Source organism: Physeter macrocephalus, chromosome 7 (assembly GCF_002837175.3).
Source record: "Physeter macrocephalus isolate SW-GA chromosome 7, ASM283717v5, whole genome shotgun sequence".
Lineage (NCBI taxonomy): Eukaryota > Metazoa > Chordata > Mammalia > Artiodactyla > Physeteridae > Physeter > Physeter macrocephalus.
In genome coordinates, this window is record NC_041220.1 from 151,477,935 (window position 1) to 151,495,658 (window position 17,724).

The 17,724-nt window shown below is 42.1% G+C and overlaps 1 long non-coding RNA gene across 4 annotated transcripts in view; it reads left to right on the forward strand.

The window, feature by feature from the left end:
- The window catches only part of LOC114486644 (uncharacterized), a 369,699-nt gene that overhangs the window by 16,516 nt on the left and 335,459 nt on the right, over positions 1 to 17,724 (forward strand). For 3 of the 4 annotated variants that reach the window (XR_008617973.1, XR_008617972.1, XR_008617974.1), the window contains exon 4: positions 2,464 to 2,543. This is a non-coding gene — a long non-coding RNA (uncharacterized lncRNA). Of the gene's footprint in view, positions 1 to 2,463; positions 2,544 to 8,403; positions 16,265 to 17,724 lie in introns of those variants that run through there. The other variant, XR_008617971.1, reaches the window with a different exon arrangement.

Here is a 17,724-nt window from a genome sequence, read left to right on the forward strand (position 1 = left end):
TCTGAACTTGTGTCTTAATAAATTTATAAATTACGACATGCCATGGGTGTCAGTGCTAGAAGTATTAAATGCACGAAGAGCAAGGCTGTCTATAAAGTAATACGATAGAATTTTTAACACACCCATCAGAACTCATACTTTGAAGTAAGTGTTTTATTCCACAGTCTTGTTAAGGGGTTATTAACTGTCTCCTTAATCTATGAATGTATTTTTTTAGCAGTATCACCTGTGAGTGCTCTGTGTGTTGGCATTTTCACAGGCCCGTGGATTATAATAAGGAATGAGGCAGGTAGGCTACAGTCTGATGAGGGAGAAAAGATGACACCAGCCATTGCAAGACAGGAGTGTAAGCGTTAAATTAAGGTGGCACCAGTGATGTGGAATCCTGCCTAACCCAGTCCCTGGGGTCAGGTCACATGTTAAAACAGCAGTATACTGATACTCCTGAGCAGTATCCTGCCCATGGAATTTCAGAGTATGGGTAAAGAGTTTAAAAGTGCATTCATCAGAGAGTCAATAATTATATAATATCTTTGTGTGGTGACAGATGGTAACCAGACTAATCATGGTGATCATTTTGAAATATATAGAAGTATCAAATCACTGCACTGTGTAACAGGAACTAGCATAGTGTTGAAGGTCAATTATACTTCCAGAAAAAACAGACTCATAGAAAAAGAGTTCAGACCTGCCAGCATTTGGCTTCTCCAGCTGGCACTCCTGTGGCCTTGATGGTTTATTGCAACTGGATTACAACTAGTTATACTAATCAGTGTTTTAATTTGTTCTTTGTTTCCAAATTGTTTGTGCTTTATGTCTCCCTGCTACACTGTGGCTTTGTCAGTGTTACTAGCTGCATTACTTATATTCTGTCTATTTTATAAGATTGTTGTCTCTTACAGTAGTACCCAGTGTGTAACCAGTTCTCCCAACAAAATTGATGATGACTAAACCTCTTGAGGAAATAGATCACATTTATGACTCTTACAAAATAATTGTAATAATGTGGTTCTAGTTATGGCAGGAAGCAATAAGGGAGAACATTTCCTGGATCATAACAGACAGAGGATCCAGAGAATCTTTAATTATCAAAAGGGCCTAATCTGGAAATTAGCACCTGGAGTGGCATATCAACAGGAGTTTTCTCCTGATCTGGATGAGCCTCCCAGCACCATGGGACTAAGTTTGGTCATGAAATGTCTCGCAAGTATTGGTCGAATTCCTGACCAAGAGGATGATTTGAGAAATCGGGTATTTCCTGCCATATCAGTAAACAAAGGATGTCACAGTCATCAGTGATTGCAGCCAGGTGAGAGGGTGAGCCCTGAGGGAACTCAGGAAGGGAAGAATACCTGCCTTCTAGCAGCCATCAGGCTGCAGCCACTCCCCGCGGTGAGCCCTGAGGAAACTCAGGATATGAAAACACAGGATACTGGCCTCAGAGAGCTGAGGTGCATATCAAAGGAAGGATTTCAGGGAGCCCAGACTCTTGCATCTTCCCATACAAAGAAAAGCCCTAAATTCTTTAACTTGAGATACCTGGTTTTCGTTAATTAACAATAATCTTAAGACATTCAGACTACCTGCCCTTTTGTTGCAAAACTGCCTGGCTCCCCCCTTGCCTCTTCGGAGCAGTTTCTCAGAGCTATCTGAAACAGTGTCTCCTGGGATGCAGTCCTCATTTCACCCCAAATAAAAGCTTGCAAAAAAAAAATAAATCAGATTTGTGATTATGGGGTGGGGGGTGGCAAGAGGGGAAATGAGATGAAGACAGTGGAAAGGTACAAACTTGCAGTTCTAAGATAAATAAGTAATAGGCATGTAATGTACAACATAATAAAGATAATTAACACTGCTGCACATTATATATGAAATTGTTAAGAGAATAAATCCTGAGTTCTCATTCACAAGGAGAAAATACGTATTCTTTCTGTTTCTTTAATGTATCTATACGAGATGATGTATCTTCACTACACATATTGTGGTCATCATTTCATGATGTGTGTAAGTCAGATCAGTATGTTCTACATCTTAAAACTTACACAGTGCTGTATGTCAATTCTATCTCAATAAAACTGGAAAAAAGTACATTATCAGGACTGCATCATAGTCACAGAAAAGGCAGGGAGCTCTTTTTTTTTTGGAATCGTCTTCAAAAGTTTAGGGTATTTTATCCCATAGAGGGGCAAATGATAAATATTTGATATAAATTGGATTCTTTTTCTGTGAATACTGCCAGTTCAGTAGAGTCATACTTACCTTTTAAAAGCTCTGGGATTTAGCTGAGGGAACGGCATACGGTAGGTACTTAATGACTATTTACTGATAATTGACTATGCAGGAGGTCTGACAAAATGATTGATGCACAACTGGAAAATTCTAGTTCTGGCCTAGAACCAGACAGGTCTGAGTGCTGAGCTGGCTTTTCTCGTGGAGCTTGCTGATTGATTTCATCACTTGCAGGAGCTCTTCCGTGAGGTGAGACTCGTTTGAACAAGAAAGGTGGCTGCCAAAGCACACTGAACATGCCTCGGGTATTCAGGGTGAGTACTTTGACAAAGACCATACTCATTTGGATTTTAAAATTCAGATGTGTTTGTTGAAGTCAAATCAGTTTTAAAATTACTCAGTTTGCATGTGCCTTTACATACAGGCACACAGACTGAAAGTTTAATTGATGTGGCTTAAGGAAAGTTGGCATTTGTTTTCCTGGTTCATGCAGACTGTTTGGTTCAAATCCAGGGTGTACCACATATAGCTGTGTGACCTTGGGAGGTTACTTAACCTCTCTGTTTTTCAGTTACTTAATTCATACATCATGGGTAATGATTACACCTAAATTATAGAATGTGTATGAGGCTAAATGAGTTAATATATGTAAGGAGCCTAGAATTTTGTTTGTTACATAGTAAGAACTGTTTAACTATTGCATAATTATTATCTTCAACCATAACAATATTAACATTAAAAATATTTAATTTACCAGATTAAATAACCTATAAAATGTTTGTCAATATGTACAAGAAGATAATGGTTATACTTAAAATGTAAAATGTTTCTGAAGCCAAATGGATTAATACGTGCAAAGAGTATAGAATACCTTTTGTCACATGGTAACTATTTTATTGTTATTATCCGTAGCCATAATAATATTAATATTAAGAACATTTAGATTACTAGGTCCAACTAGTATTTTAAAATAGTTTACCATTTAGCTTTTGCTTGTTTTTAATGTTTTCATTATGTTGAAAAATAGGAATTACCAAAATGAGAATGAAATTAAATGGTTAAAATGGAAACACAGTAATATAGAATATCTTTTCTCTCTGGGTGAAAAATATATCCTCAAGAAATCCAATTCCTTGAAACTGAATGCATTTTAAAATTCTAATTCGTTTTTCTTGCAATTTATAGATCTGGCATTATTAAAATATTCATATCTTTGAGCTAATGTGGCATAACAAATTTAATTTGTAAAACAAAGATGACATGAATAGAGCATGATCCATAATCACTTTTTTTTAAGCCTCATGTTGTAGGCACTTCATTAGAAAGAGAGATGAGTCAGACATATTTTATAACTCCGTAGAGCTTTCCAAATAAACTCTTAGAAAGTCATGAAATAATACAGTTTTGGAACAAAACATTTTGTATTGTTTTCATTGTTTCTCAGTTGTGTAGGGTATCACCCCTACACAACCGTCCTTGACAGGGTTGTTTGACATGTATGGGGGTGCTTTGTGTTATTTTTCACCAGAAAGTCTTTACACCACAGTGTAATCAGATACTGTGAAAGGGGGGATGGAGGACGAAGAACCACAGATTGCATTCCTGGTCCAGCGGCAGCTCCAGTGCAAAGATGGCCCTCGAGTAGCAAGGCACTGGGCACAAATGGCCAGACCCTCGTACTGATGACCATACTCCATCAATGGGGAAGCTGGGGGCTTCCCCCCAAAGTGTGAGGCTTCCATTTAAACACGGGAGCAGACCCCAAGGGGCTGCCACTGGAGGCTGCCAGCTAAGTGTGCTCCTTGCAGCTGATAAATATTGGGTTGGCCAAAAAGTTCGTTAGGGGTCTTCTGTAAGATGTTACAGAAGAACCCAAATGAACTTTTTGGCCAACCCAATAGGTTCTTCCTCGAAGGCACATTGGCGTAGCACATCTCCAAGGCTGCTCTCACCCCGTTTTGTAAATCCAGCTGAGCATCTGTCTAGAGTCTGATGGTTTGCTGTATATACCAGAGACTTCCAGAGTTCAGCATTGTTACATGGCTGGGGGTGTCTGATTTCACAGTGTCTCATTTGAAGAATATTCATGTTTCCTTTTGGTTTGCGGGCAGAGTATGTGGGAAGAGGGTAGAGATTAGCTCAAAGGGTTTACTGTGATTAAGGTTGTCTCTTTGCAGGGCCATTGACTCTGCCTGTAGCAGGGATGATTATTATTAGTTCTAGCAGTAGTAGTAGTAATAGCAATAATTATAGCAGTAAAAGGAGGGTGAAGAGGGAGAGGAGTAACAGTAACAACAGCAAAAGCAATGATACAGTTGTTACTGTTTCTTTGACATGGGGCTAAGGTCTGCCATGTAAAATCTTATGCAGTACTTACCACAGCGCTACGGAGCAGGAGTATTGGTATTATTTTAATTTTAGCGGTGATATTTGCAGAGGTTAAATAACTTGCCCCAGCTTTTCAAGCTAATAAATGATAGAAGTGGAATTCAGACCCATGTGGCAGGAATCCCAGGCACCTGCTCCTGTCTGCTACCGTTTCTAATCGAGATGTGGGCACGATTATTCCCTATGCTTCTTGTATAAGATGCCTGGTTACCTGTGTATTTGATCTTTGAAACCTCAGTTTCCTCACCTGTAGAAAGTCAATAATAATAATAACCAACCTGACTTTCTCATGGAGTTAATGTGAGGAAAAAAAAAAGATGATGTTGAGAAAGTGGTTTGTAAAGTATAAACTCTTCATAAATACGTGTTGGTTACTATCGTACTGGTATGAAATATTCTGTGTTCTAGAAAGGGGACTAAAGTTTGACCATAGCAGGGGTGGGAGCTTCATTCTCAGGAATTATACTCCCAGAATTTGAGATCTGGAAAAGCTTTGGAGAGTGTCCAGTTCAGTGGTTCTCAGCCCAGCTGCTTATTTGTATCATTTGGGGGAGCTTTTAAAAATTGTTGATGCCCAAGATTCACTCCATTTTTAGAAATCTTGTTTAAGGTCTGGAGTAGGGCTTAGACATCTCAGTATATGTATATGCATATCCATATGTATTTGTGCATGTAAACACGTGTATGCATATGTAGGTATAGGTGTATGCTTGTGTATGTGTGTTTTCTCCAAAGATGATTCTAATGTGTAGTCAGGGGCAAAAATGACTGAATGGAACCAACAAACTTGTTTCTGACAACTGGGGTAACTTTTTGTTTACCCAGGACAGTTGCAGCTGACACCTGTTGCCCATTGACCCAGCTGATAAGCCCACCCCCTTTCCCTCTCATGTGTCCTGGTTTGGATGATAAATTATTCCATCTCCTGCTGACAAGGAACTGAGGCTTTGGGAGGCTGTTTTCCTTCTAAAGGCAATTGAGTATAGTGCCCACCTTGGGCTTTCAGGGGTTGCTTTGGAGTCGTGTTGGACACCATGTAAGTAAGCAGGATGCTTCTTGACATTCTTAAGCCGAGAGAATTTCTTAGTTTTGCCATGATAATAAGAACTCTTTAAAATAGGACTATGCTCTGTTTCCACATGACCCACCTACGGTTTGCAAAACCAAGGTCTCATCATCTCATGTGATTCATTTATGCAGGGAACATGTCATCACTGTTTCGGTTCCTGAAAGCACCTTCTCATGAATGCTAGCAATTGTTATTTAGGAAATTAAATTTAGAAAACAGAGAGACTTCCATGGTGGCGCAGTGGTTAAGAATCCTCCTGCCAATGCAGGGGACACAGGTTCGAGCCCTGGTCTGGGAAGATCCCACGTGCCCCGGAGCAACTAAGCCCGTGTGCCACAACTACTGAGCCTGTGCTCTAGAGCCCGCAAGCCACAACTACTGAACCCACACGCCACAACTACTGAAGCCCGTGCACCTAGAGCCCGTGCTCCGCAACAAGAGAAGCCACTGCAGTGAAAGCGTGTGCAGCGCAACAAAGAGTAGTCCCCACTCGCCGCTACTAGAGAAAGCCCGCGCGCAGCAGTGAAGACCCAACGCAGCCAAAAATAAAAAAATAAATAAATTTATTAAAAAAATAAAACAGATCAACAGCTTTATCAGCTGTTTCAGTACTATTTCTCTTAACACCATGCAGGGCAACATGGACCCTGCTGGATATGACATGCCTGATGACGACATTTATGAGACCTCTGTCCGAAAGGAAATTTGACATTGACCAAGAGATCTGACCTGTAGTTGCTCTGACAGGCCTTGGTGCTGTCTTCTTGGTTGAGACTTTCTCAGCCAATGTCAAATCTGATTTTGGCATTAAGGTCCGCGTAACCTAGGATATACATGCCCCAGAATAACTAAGGTACTTCTCAGCCAGTAGTCTGGCTTTACTGGAAGTCTGTGTTCAGTACACATATGAATCCATGGATGTGGGCATGTTTCTGTGATAATAGTAAGCACGTCTCCTCATCATTGGAGTTATTATTCTGGCATGACTCAATCAGAAGTGCAGCTCTCGGAAAGTGGAATGCTTCCATTGACATCTATCAGAGTGAAACCAAGGACGGTAGATGTTCCTATTACCCAGCATTAATGGCTTTACCTCCTTGAGGAATCCAGGGATCGTACGGTACCCTGAAGATCCAATGCGTCGTCCAGGAGACTGGAGTATTCGGTTTTGTTTGTCGTATATTGTAGGTGAAAGTCAGAGATTGATTTTGATGTATTAGAGATTCCTTCATTTACAAGTCTCAGAAAAACTCTTTGCAAAATATACTGACACTTTCCTTGATTTCAGAATTGCAGTGGTCTCACTCCTGATGTTGGAAATGTGTTTGGCTGTCTCAAATGGCTCCTTGGCAAACAGTGGGCCCCTGTTACTCAAAAGAGAAAAGTACAACTCCTGTTGTTAGGATTTAGAGTCCAAGAAGCTCATACTGTTATTATTACCTAGTTTGAAAAAGAAAGGTTAGCAAATTTCCCCAGACATTGAGGAAGGGGGTCAATTAAAAGAGACATTTAGTGCCTTCCAGTTCCCTTTCCAGATTCTCCCAAGACATGCTGGCTGTCCCTACTCTGTATTCTTAGTGCACCACACACATTCCTTTATCATGATTCATAGCACATTATACTGGAATTACTTGTTTGCAAGTCTTTCTCTCGTGCTAGACTGGAGAGCAGAAACCATGCCGTACTTGTCTTTGCATCCCCAGCACTTAGCAAATAAATGAACACATATTGGACATAACAAAGAACCTTGAGTGAATGAATAACTGACCACAGAACGAAAAGGAGCTTGAGTATCAATCAAGAATTGTGTCCTTGTGTAACCGAAAGTGGGGTCTGACTGCTCACCACTGAAAAGCCAATAAAGAGGCAAGGTTGATGGAAAGGAAAATTGGCTTTATTTTGGATGCTGGCAACTGGGGGGAGGGTGGACTTCTGTCCAAAAGCTTACTCCGCCCCGCCTGCCCCGCCCCCGAGATTCAGGGGGCAAGAGCTTTTATAGGCGGAGGGAGGGGACTGCATGTAGAAACAGCACAGTCAGCTCTGACCGTCATCTTGAAATTGGTCCTTGGTGGTCTGACCAGCATCATCTTGATTGTTTTAAGTACAGTTCGTCTCCAGTCCCAGGGTCGGTTTGTTTCCATTTCTTTGAGTCCAGTTCTCGGAATTGTGACAGCTTATGTCACGACTACGGTCTGGTCATCATGCAGTTCACTTCTTCCACCTGCTGGAGCTTTCATTATCTATAAGACAGCTCACAGGATATGGCTCAGAATATGATCTATAGCCCTTGAGGAGGAACTAAAAGGTCCTTGACTTTGCTTAATGACTAAATTATTATTATTTGGTCTCCTTTGACTGTTTTCCTTTGCATCTGCGTTTTCTTACTTCTCTGATTAAACTTATTCTTTGGCTAAAGCGTCCCCACAGACACAAGGCAGGGGGAGGACGTTGGGGGGAAGGGACCCTAGGGTCCTGCTCCGTTTCACTTGGAGAGGACACATAGTAAGCTGCGATATTCATGCTGAAATGAAAATACAGAATGAAACATCATGGAAACCAGGCATTTCCTCTGAATAAGGACCTTAAACTCATTCAGTATTTGGAGAGAATTGACTCCCTACTATACCTGCTTGGAAGAACGAGGGAGATAGGGAGAGCCTATCAAAATCTGGTTTTGCTCACATTAACCGATATGTTTTGACGCCTCTCTGCTACAGATGCCGAAACCGTCGTGCTCATCAGAGTCCATTCTGGGTTAATCCGATCAGTGCGGAATGTCTTACCGCACGGAGATGTCCAAAGCTTCGTGATACGCTTTCTGGAATGGTGGGATTACGAGACCAACCAAGGATGACCTGATGAAACGATTTTAAGAAGCCCTAGAAAATTCTGGCTCATTACCTGGGTGAAAATCACTGCACACATAACAATGAACGTTAATTGCCGAGTCCCTTGTCACCTGCTTAGAATGCTCATCTGCGACAGCTCAGTTGTCACCCCCAAAATGAGAGAACTCTGAGCCTTCCTGAGTCCGTTAGGCTTTCAATGTGCTTTTCTTACCTAAAGGTATCTGTTTCTGAGCATTGCATCACCTACGTGGCAAAAAAAAAAGAAAAAAAAAAAAAAGCTGTATATGGAGTTGGACTCCTGAACAGAGAGGTGCTTTTTATAATACCAAGCAGCTACTGATTTTCCTGTGTGCACTCAAGGGAGCATAAACCACCTGGCTGAGCTGAGTTGTGCCTATCCATCAGGCATCAGACGGCCCCCAGACACCAGCTTTGCTCACTAATCAAAAGCAATGTTGTCGATGTACCAGGTTAATGCACAGATTGATAAAGTTATGCAGTTATCGTGGGACTAGGGAAGTTTCATAACCATGCCAGGTTCTACACTTCTACAATTCATCGTGTTTACGGACCACTTTGGTTATTTTTCTCCAAGGATGAATCAGTGCCTTTAATCTTGTTATCATCTATACATCACTGAGGTATTTTGCTCTGTGCTCCTACCTGTTTACAAGATTAATGAAGCTCTTCCTTTGGCTCTCAAACCAGCATATGATGTAAGAACCAACTGGCAACTTCCAACTCCTGGGAACCCCACACACAGCTAGCTCTCTGACATCCAAACCATCAACATTTTAAGAAAACTAATAGGGATTTGGAACTATGTTGCTGTCCCCAAACCATATGGTAGTGGAAAATTTCCCTGAAGTTAGCCCTGGGCTTGGTGGCAGGGTTGACCACCACACCTGGCCTTTCTTCAGAGGTCTTTTCTCTGCCTTTCTGCTTGAAGGGTCGGGGCTTGATTATCTACTGTCCTCCACTGTCCCCTTGAAAGGAAATCTTTCAAATAACCCACTTCACAATTTACCACGAGCAGTGAATTTTTAATATGACTTGCATAATGGTGATTATATATTTCTGTTTCTCGAAAAACAGGAGAGACTTTAAAATATGATAACCTTGGACAAGCAGTGTGATTTTTTAACAAGAATATGTTATGTGTGGGACTTCCCTGGTGGTCCAGTGGTAAAGAATCCGCATTCCAACGCAGGGGACATGGGTTCAATCCCTGGCCGGGGAACTAAGATCCAGCATGCCGCAGGGCAGCTAAGCCCACGTATCACAACTACTGAGCCCACACGCTCTGGAGTCTGTGCGCCACAGCTAGAGAGAGAAAACCTGCACGCCACAACTAGAGAGAAGCCCGCGTGCCGTAATGAAGAGCCCTGGCGCCATCATGAAAGATCCTGCATGCCGCACCTGAGACCCAATGCAGCCCAAATAATAATAATAATAAATGAAATAAATATTAAAAAAAGATTATGTTATGCATAAGCTGCAGTGAAAGAATATTTAATTGTCTAATACATTTCATCTTAATATTGTTTGTTCCATTATTTTTATATTTTGGTGGTTCTTCATATTTTTTAGTCTAAAAAAAAAGATGTATTTTAGGAGTAGGTGGCTCTGACATCCAGTTCTAATTTTCCAAATAGACATTTCTGAGGTGATTTTTCTAAAAAGTCACATTTTGGCTTTTGCACAAGCAATTGAGTTACACTTCCCAGGAATAAAACTTTTTTTCAATAAAATTTACACTCTAATATCCCTGATATGATGAATTTCAGATTTCAAAATAATGAGGAAATAAGTATACTAAATTAATTTCAAGAAGCGTTACTTTTAGCACTTCCTGCTGCTCTGGCGATAGCAAAAGCACATACCTTTCCATAGTGGAGAACTCGTTAGAATCAATTTTTTAAGTGGCTTGATGGGGAGTCTACGGTGACTGCAAGACCCAAGAATTTGTTTCTTCGGCCTTTTAATAAGATTCTAGTAGAGATGTGGCTTACTATTTCTAGGCAACTTGTTCCTCACAATAATAGTGAATATTCTTTTGTGTTTCATAGACCTGTGTGTTCTGCTGAGTTCAAGATTTCAGGTAGAGCCAAATAAAAGCTGTTGCAGTAGTTGGTGACTCACTAGGGCTATTGTTTTGTCCTTGTCCACACTGTCAAGAAGCAGTCATAGCCTCTTCAAATCAGGGTGCTGCCCACACTCCATGCAGGTGCTGCAGCCCGTCTCTGGCCTGGTGTCTGAGTTTATTGCTGTCCTTCTCTGGGCAGAAGGTCCACCGGCTTTCAAATCCCATTAAACTCAAAGTCATAAGGAGAGCAAAATGTTGTGACTGTAAATACAGCTTCTCTTTCATATCTATCCAGGTATTTCTGTTACACTTGGCGGAATCTCTGTCAGTTGAAACTTGTAGAGTACAGATGGCAGACAAGCATATGTCATCAGGGAAATGCAAATTCAAACAGTAATGAGATAGCACTACACAACGTTAACATGGTGGAAATCCAAGACACTGACAGCACCAAATGTTGATGAGGAAGTGGAGCAACAGGAACTCTCGTCCATTGCTGGTGGGAATGCAAGATGGTGCAGCCAGCTCAGAAGACAGTTTGGTGGTTTCTTACAAAACAACATGCTCTCATCATACAGTCCAGCAAGTGTGCTCCTTGTGTCTATCCTAAGGTAGACATCCACACAAAAACCTGCACGTGGGTCTTTGTAGCAGCTGTATTCATAATTGCCAAAACCTGGATGCAACCAAGATATCCTTCAGTAGGTGAACGGATACATAGACTGTGGTGTATCCAGGCAGTGGAATGTTATTCAATGCCAAAAAGAGATGCGCTATCAAACTATGAAAAACGTGGAAGACCCTTAAATGCATGTTACAAAGTGAAAGAAGCCCATCTGAAAAGGCTACATACTGTATGATTCCACCTAGAGGACATTCTGGAAAAGGAAAAACTGTGGCTACGGTAAAAAGATCACTGGTTGCCAAGGGTTGGGGCTGGGGAGGTGGCGCGGGAGGGATGGATAAACAGAGCACAGAGGAAGTTTAGGGCAGTGAAAATACTCTTAATGATACTATAATGGTGGAGACGTCCACACCCACAGAATATACAACACCAAGAGTGAGCCCTAACGTACTATGGATTTGGGTGATAATGCCGTGTCAGTGTAGGTTCATCGACTGAAATCAGTCACCTCTCTGGTTGATAATGGAGGAGACTCTACATCTGCAGGGGCCGAATGTACATATGAAATCTCTGTACCTTCTTCTCAAATATACTGTGAGCCTAAAACTGCTCTCAAAAAAATAGTCCATAAAAACAAAAACAAAACTAGTAGAGTAGTCACAGTTTGGTGTGGAATGTCGGATGATTTTAAGAGGTTGGAGCCTTAATTGATTATCTTTAAATGCAGTTTAATCCTCTGGTTGTTGTAAAATTAAAAATACCCTGTGTTCCTCTCTCTTGGTTTACTGCATAGTTTCTTTGCAGACATTCTGGCTCTAGGCCCGTGTTTGGGTTATTTTATGAATCTACCGGTGTGTCCTAGATCCAGAAACATGCTTCCTGCCGGTACCTTCCAGGCTCCATGCCTTGCCTTTCCCTGGGGTTGCTTTGAAACCGTCTGAGTCAGTGCCTTTCTGTGTCCTGGCACGGGTCTCCCTGGATGCTACACCCTGCCAGGCACCTCAACATGAATTTTTACTCCAGAATCCACAGGAACCCATATTTCCATCTTTCTGTGCAAATGTGTGGCGTTTTAATAATTTTAGAAACAGTTTACTAAGTACCCACTACGAGCTAGATACTGCACTCAACCCTAGACATCACAGTATCGTGTGTTCTGCGCAACAACCTGGACAAGAGGTGGGCAGTTATTTTATCCCTTGTGAGATCAGGAACCTAAAGTTTACGAGTGTTCAGTAACTTTCCCAAGGTTATACGGCTGAGAATTGGACCAGCCTAAACCAAAGAGCTGTGTGATCCCAAAGCCCGCACTTTTAACCACCACGATGCGTCTGAGCTGAGCACTTTGCTTCCGTCACTGGCTTTCTGCCACGTCTAGTGGGGTCTAAGCCGTCTCAGACCCCGGCCCTGTTTGCAGCAGCGTCCCGTGCTTCTGTGTGTGCGCGCTCCGTTTCAGAGCACTCCGTTTGCTCCTGTTCCTCCATCCGTGTTCTTCCATTCAGGCCTTATTCGCACACGTGGTTCCCTCGGTTGTACCGCCTGCTTCCCCCTCCTCTGCCTGTCTTGTTCCCTCCTCACCCCAGGCGCCCGCTGCAGACCTCACCCGTCACACGTGACGCTTCCTCTGCCGTCGCCTGCTAAGCTAGCTTCATCGCTCTGAGCTCTCTTCTGTGGCTTCATGAGTCGAGTTGTGGTTTCTTTCTGGTGTGGCTCTGTGACACTCTGAGTTCCTTATAGACCAGATCACGTTTCCTTCCTCTGTGTATCTCCAACACCACCCCCAGTGCTGAGACCTTGGTACTTACTGGTGTAATAAATACTTGCTCAAGTTACCCATGTGAACATTTCCTGCCGCTTTGCTCCCCCAGCCCTGGTTGACGCTAGTTCTTAATGTCACATCATCAAAATGTGATGGCATCTAAGAGTGTCTTTCTACTGCATCTTCTCCACTGTCTTAAAAGTGATCAACTCAGCATCTCATCACTTCTGGTATAGATGGTGCACATCTTATAGGCGACTTGCCTTCAGAGCTTTTGTTGATACTATCTTCCTTGTGTACAGACCCTTCATCAAATTCCATGTGTCCTACTTTTCCATCAGTGTCTGCCTTGGCACCCGTCTTTGCCCTGTGCGTTCTTGGGAATGCTTCTTGGTGATGCTTTTACCCTGTGGCATGATTTTACTGGCTTGGCCATGAGACCTTATTGTGTGTGGTCTCCTGTATTCCCAGCAAGATAGAAGAACCTTGAGAACCTTGAAACACCTGTCTTTTGCCCCTTGATATAGTTTTTTTTTCAGTGATGGTGATATGCCTTGTGTTAGTCCATCAGTAAGCTCCAGTAACTGTGTATTCAGTATCTGGAGTCAATAGAAGGTCCGTTATTCTCATTCTCTCTCTCTCTCTGTCTCTCTCTCTCTGTCTCTCTCTCTCTCTCTCCCCCCACCCCTTTCCATCCCTCCTTCCTTCCTCTTTTTAAGTGTTGATCTCTGATCTTCAAATTACAGATTAGAAATAGAAATTTAAAAATAAATAAAAATTTTAATTTAAATAAAAATAATTAAAAGGTAGTAGTAAATAATACCTACCAGTAATACAAGGATAGCCATTGGTGGGCACGTATAAGAAGGGTCCCTCTTTTTGCCCCCCTCCATGATTCTGCATCACTGTCTTTCTTCACTGGCACCCACGCATGTGTCAAGTGCCTAATCAGCTTACATGCTCAGTTTTCAAGGATCGTGAGTTTTGTTGTGCTTCTTCCTTTGCACAAACTGTTGACTTCACTGAGCAGGTCCTCCTCCCTCCTCTGTCCTGATTGTTTGGAATCTCCCCACCGGGTCTTTGGACCAGCTAAGACTCCCTTCCTTTGGGTTAGCATCTCAAATTGTGTCCTTCCTGGTTGAGGTGGACAGAGATGCTCCCTCCCTCCTGTCTTCTTGATCCACTATTATTACATTTACCGACTGGCTCATCACTGCTTATTTACATGACCATATTTATGTATATCACTGTTTATTTACAAACCGAGTTTGGATTTTATCTTGTTCCTCTTTGTGTCCGAATACCATGCGAGCTGCCTCGTCCATCCTGGCCAGGAAGCAGTTACTGAAAGGTCCTTCCAACTGCAGATACATTTTAAAGACTTGATTACTTATCCAGCCTTGGGCTACCTTGTGATGGAAAAGAAGTGACCTTCTTTCATGAACAATAAGCACAAACATCAACAGCAATAATTTTTGCCTCAATAATTGAATTACTTATTTTTAGAAAAACCTTCCCATTTTTATGTGTCAATGAATTAGTGACTTTCACCCAAACCATAATGAGAGAGCTGGTAATTTTCTTTAGGTATGTGTTGGTAGAGTTTCATTAGAATGGGGTTATATAGCTCCTTAAAAAAGCAGGTGTTTTAGAGGGCCGTGGAGAGTTCTGCTTTCACCAATTCCTGAGGGACATGACTTTGTGGAAACACTAGGTTAGCTTTCCTGAGACTGCAGTGGACATCTCAGTTTTGCTTTGCATCTGGTGTATGACCTGGGCGTGTCCCTCCAAGGTACAGTTCCCTCATTTGTAAAATATATCATAATTTTTGATCTCATCTCATAATTTTACAAGATGATTTATAAACACGAAGTGATATAAAAACATAAGGGTTTAATAATATCTAGTTACTCAAACTTAACTTCACTGCGTTTTCCAATATATATACTTCAGCTGCTTATTATTATTATTATTACATTCTTATTTCTTCTTTCTCTTCTATTTCGTCTTTCCATCTCCTCCTCCGCTTCTCCTCCTCCTACTTGTCTTTTCCAGGTGATGTCTTCTTGTGACCCGTGCTCATCTGGACGTGAGGTTTTTGCTCTATAGTTCACTAAGATGCTCCCTGCAATAGGGGACTTTAGGAATTTTAGTCAAATACATTTTTCTTTACAGAAGAAAGCTGAAAGGTAAAAGGAAAGGCAGCTCACATTTACGGCCACCTCCCCGTCTCAGAAAGTGTTCCTGCTGCTTTCTGCTCCGTGATTCACTTGGTCCCCTCAGCCCTTCAGGTGGACAGAGCTGGCTTCCGGTTGCAGGGAGGAACATAGCCAGCGTGCTACCCAAAGCCCGTGCTGCAGGAGAATTTAACGCATGCCTATGATACATTTCACCATTTAGCAGCATTTGGAGAGTAGTTTGGGGGCCCTGGCGGAAAAAATAAAAATCAAACTCAGTCTTCATGGGTGGACGTCTTCCCCAAATCTTTATGTGGGATTCCTACCGACACGTGACCTGGCTGCGCCCTCGGCTCTGTTCTGAACCATTGGGTCCAAGTATTTTATTCTGGCTCCTTATCTTGTTACTGTTGACAAGCTTAGTACTTAATATAAATAACAAAAAATTCTGCAGAGAGAAAAGTGTGGCTGACAGTGGGCACACTAATTGATCTTCTTTCCTTTTTCCTTTCTGTGTTGGAACTGACATCTCCATAGGAAATATTCTTCTGTCTAAAAGTAAAAGACCTCTATTTAATTTCCTTCAAGATAGTGAATTCTTTCCAAGGAAATGCTGTTTTCTGTGGGGCCTTTTTTCTGTTCCTCCACCTTGCCACTGCTTTGTAATTTACTTACTGTTCTCTTCTTTGATGAGAACACTGCTTTGCCATATGTTTCCACCTTTGTTTTTCCTGCAAATGCCTTTCGCCCCCTTTGTTTAATTTCTCTGCAACAGGCGTGCTCTAATACATTTTCACATGCGTCTCGTGGTTATTTGATTCCAGATCTGCTCCTTGCGTCACGCATGCACAGCCACATGGGAATTCTGTGGAATGCCTGACACTGGTGAGGTTGGTTGACAACTCAACACTGGTTCCCACTTTTTTCCTAAGTGTTTCTGAAAACTCATAAAAAACAATCATGTATAGCATCATCTATTTGTATTTTTCTCCTTAAAAAGGTTTTTGTGTCTGTTTGATAGGACACGTGTCCTTGTGAGTCAGTTTCTTGTGTTTAGGTCTTTCATAACATTTGTTTTGAAAATAAAATCAACAGATCTTTGTAGTTGTTTGTTTGGAAAATAAAGTGATATTGCAAAAATAGGGGCATTTGAAATATTGATAGTTGACTGGAAAGAGCAGGGGTTCTAGAGTTTACCAGTTCACTGATGACAGTTTTTTCTGTCATTTCAAACCATATCTGCTTATCTAATCCTTCTCTAAGGGCACTTAATAAAGTAGACAACTTTCAAAATTTATTTGCTCCCCAGCAAGGAGGTGGGAAATATACATACGTACACACGTACATACACACCCACACAAATGTATACATAGCTGTATATGTCTGCACATGTACACACCCACATACATACATATCCATCATACCTACGTGTGTGTATACGTACATACGTGAATAATAGTAATGCGTAGTTAGGCTGCAGCATAACTAATATAGCTGACAGTGGGATCTGTGTAGAGGTGAGGAAGAGCTGAAGGGCAGAAAGCCAGAGGAGTCCCCGTCATCACACCCATTTCTAGCTGATTCTAGGACAGGACGGAGTATAAACCTAGGATGTAGGGCCATGGGGAACAAGGGCTTTTTGATAGCTTCAGTAGTTGCCATTGAAGGTTAGGGGAATCCATAAAGATTCAGGCAAGAGAAAGCAGAAACTGAGTCAATCTGTGAGACGGAGGGAAATGCTTAGCAGGAACAGCCCCTGTGGGTCATTGGCCAAACCATCCAGCTTGGAATTTGGGTGTACAGCCTACTACCAATAGGGGACTGAGTTGGAAAGCAGAAATTAAAGCACAGGTCAACAGGAAGGCTTAGCTGTAAGTGGGCCTGTGGCTCAGCAGTTTCTAAACTTCCTTGTTATCCGAAAAAAAAAAAAGAAAAAATGTGTATTCACTGAGAAAGACACTTTTCAAAATGCTCATGGGATGATCTGGGTGGAAATGAAAAGAAAGATTTGCGTGCTCTCAGGATGTGGAATGCACATAATGTGGCATATGATGGCCGAAGAAGGACAGACATTGAGAGAAGTGAGGTTCCGTGTCCCTCCCAGTGACACTATTCATGGGCTTAGCTGCGAGGCAGTCATGGATCTTAGTGTCTGGCATTCAGAGCAAAGGCGGAGAGATGGGAACAAACTGGGCCAGGCTGAGGAGCTAGCTTCATTTTGGAAATGGCCTCACGGAGGGTAACCTGGAACCTGAATTCCTACTGTCCATGCAGGTACCACTGCTTCATTTCTTCATAATTTTTATGACCAAAGAAGATCAGGGCACGTGTCAAAATATGCTCTGATAAATGAACAAAGTCTGTATTTTCATGACTTTTTGTGGATTCTTTGCCATCTTTCTTGGGGTCAAGATTCTTTTTTTTCTGCGGTACGTGGGCCTCTCACTGCCGTGGCCTCTCCCATTGCGGAGCACAGGCTCCGGACGCGCAGGCTCAGCGGCCATGGCTCACGGGCCTAGCCACTCCGCGGAATGTGGGATCC